The sequence below is a fragment of the Elaeis guineensis genome, chromosome 13, assembly GCF_000442705.2.
Source record: "Elaeis guineensis isolate ETL-2024a chromosome 13, EG11, whole genome shotgun sequence".
NCBI classification, from domain to species: Eukaryota; Viridiplantae; Streptophyta; class Magnoliopsida; order Arecales; family Arecaceae; genus Elaeis; species Elaeis guineensis.
In genome coordinates, this window is record NC_026005.2 from 62,926,334 (window position 1) to 62,928,833 (window position 2,500).

Genomic DNA, 2,500 nt, shown 5'->3' on the forward strand with positions numbered 1-2,500 from the left:
CATCAATAATTCCACATTAGTTGTGAGTCATGAGGGACTAGCACTTATAATAAGAGAATTATTTTTCACATGTAAGGTACTTTTTAAAGGGCAAAATTATGAGGTCCACGGATTAGAGCAGACAATACCTCATGTGTAGGGCCGAGTCCATGCCTACAACACACACACATACATACATACATACATACATGCATATATATATATACATGCATGTATGTATGTGTGTGTGTATGTATGTATGTATGTATGTATGTGTGTGTGTATACACACACACAGATATATATATATACATACATACATACATAAAACCATGAGGCCCATATATATATTATTGTGGTTCTAATAATGTAGAGGATATTAATAATCTCACATCGATTGTGAGTCAAGAGGGACTAACACTTATAATGAGAAAATCATTCTTCACATATGAGGTGTTTTTTAAAAGACAAAATCATGAGGCTCATGGATCAGAGCAGACAATACCTCATGTGTAGGGCCGAGTCTATACCCATAACACACACACATACATACATACATACTTACATATATATATATATATGTATGTATGTATGTAAGGTATATACATACATACATACATACATACATACATACATACATATATATATATATTTATATATATGTATATGTATATGTATATGTATATGTATGTGTGTGTGTGTATATATATATAATATATACATACATATACATACATACATACATACGTACATACATACATACGTACATATATATATATATGTATGTATGTATGTATGTATGTATGTATGTGTGTGTGTGTATCACACACACACACACATACATACATACATATATATATATAGACACACACACACATACATACATACATACTTACTTACTTACATATATATATATATATATATATATATATATATATATGTATGTATGTATAAGATGCGACTGGTTGTGAAGGGCTTTAGTCAGAAGAAGGATATGACTTTGAAGAGATTTTCACCAGTGGTTAAGATGTCTTTGATCCGAATTATTCTTGGAATGGCAGTCAGTTTGAATTTGGAGATTGAGCAGCTTGATATGAAGACAATATTTCTTCATGGTGATCTTGGAGAGAAAATTTATATAGAGCGGCGAGAGAGATTCATAGCTAAAGGTAAAAAAAATCTGGTATGCAGATTGGAGAAGAGCTTGTGTTATTTGAAACAAGCTCCTCAATAGTGGTACAATAAATTTGATTCCTTCATGATAGATCATGGGTACAGCAGAACCATTTCTGACTATCATGTATTTTTGAAGAGGTCCAGTGATGATGATTTCATTATTTTTTTATTATTTGTTGATGACATACTGATTGTTGGTCATGATGCCAAAAGAATCAGAGCTTGTAAGCTGAATTGAGTAAGTGCTTTGCTATAAAAGATCTGAAATCAGTAAAGCAGATACTTGGTATGTAGATAACTCGAGATAGGAAGAATGAAAGACTGTGGCTATCTCAAGAGAGATACATAGAGAAAGTATTAGAGAGGTTCCAGATGAGCAGCTCCAAAACTAATTAGCTCTCCACTTGCAGATCATTCAAATTGAGCTTCAAATAATGACTTGCTGGTGAGGAAGATACGGGGAAGATGCAGAAGATCCCATAGGCATCCGTAGTTGGTAGCTTGATGCATACCATGGTGTGCATTAGGCTGGATATTGCTCATGCTATAGGTGTTATTAGCCGATTTCTCTCTAATCCTGAGAAAGAGCATTGGGCTGCGGTGAAATGGATTCTTAAGTATCTCAAAAGCACTTTTAGAGTATGTCTGTATTTTGATATTGATAAATCTATGTTGGATGGATATATAGATGCAGACATGACAGGTGATATTGATTTTAAGAAGTCCACATTGGGATACTTGATGACTTTTTCAAGAGTTGTCTCATGACAATCTAAACTGCAAAAATGTGTTGCTTTGTCAACTACAGAGGTAAAGTATATTACAGTGACAAAAATCAGCAAAAAGTTATTATGGATAAAGAAGTTTCTTGAGGAACTTGATCTGAGACAAGAGAAATTTGTTTTGTATTATGATAGTCAGAGTGCAATTCATCTTAACAAGTATCCAGCTTTCCATTCAAGGTCAAAGCACATTAATATGATGTATCATTGGATATGGGATGCTCTGGAGATGAAATTATTATAGCTAGAGAAGATTCACACAGATAACAATGCTTTAGATATGCTGACTAAGCCATTACCTATAGAGAAGCTTGCAGGCTATAGAACTAGTGCTGGTTTACTGATCCTTCCCACCTGGGCGTGAGGAGAGATTTGCTGTGGTGTCTCACCCATGTGATAGGACTTGTAATAAACAACAAGAGATGAAGAGTTCTTTTAGGACTCAAATTAAAGACCTATTTAATTGGGGTAAAATAGGGCGTGAAAGGTAGCAGCATGAAAAAGTTATTTCACATAATCTTGGGCTGTGTGCAGAAACGGAAAAGAACATGGAAAAATAGAGGC

General features: G+C 34.0%; 1 long non-coding RNA gene across 2 annotated transcripts in view; it reads right to left on the bottom strand.

Moving 5' to 3' along the window:
• The window catches only part of LOC140853466 (uncharacterized), a 16,492-nt gene that overhangs the window by 1,323 nt on the left and 12,669 nt on the right, over positions 1–2,500 (bottom strand). The window contains exons 3-4 of one of the 2 annotated variants that reach the window (XR_012136540.1): positions 2,236–2,338; positions 947–1,731 (exon numbers count right to left, since the gene is read on the bottom strand). This is a non-coding gene — a long non-coding RNA (uncharacterized lncRNA). Of the gene's footprint in view, positions 1–946; positions 1,732–2,235; positions 2,339–2,500 lie in introns of those variants that run through there. The other variant, XR_012136541.1, reaches the window with a different exon arrangement.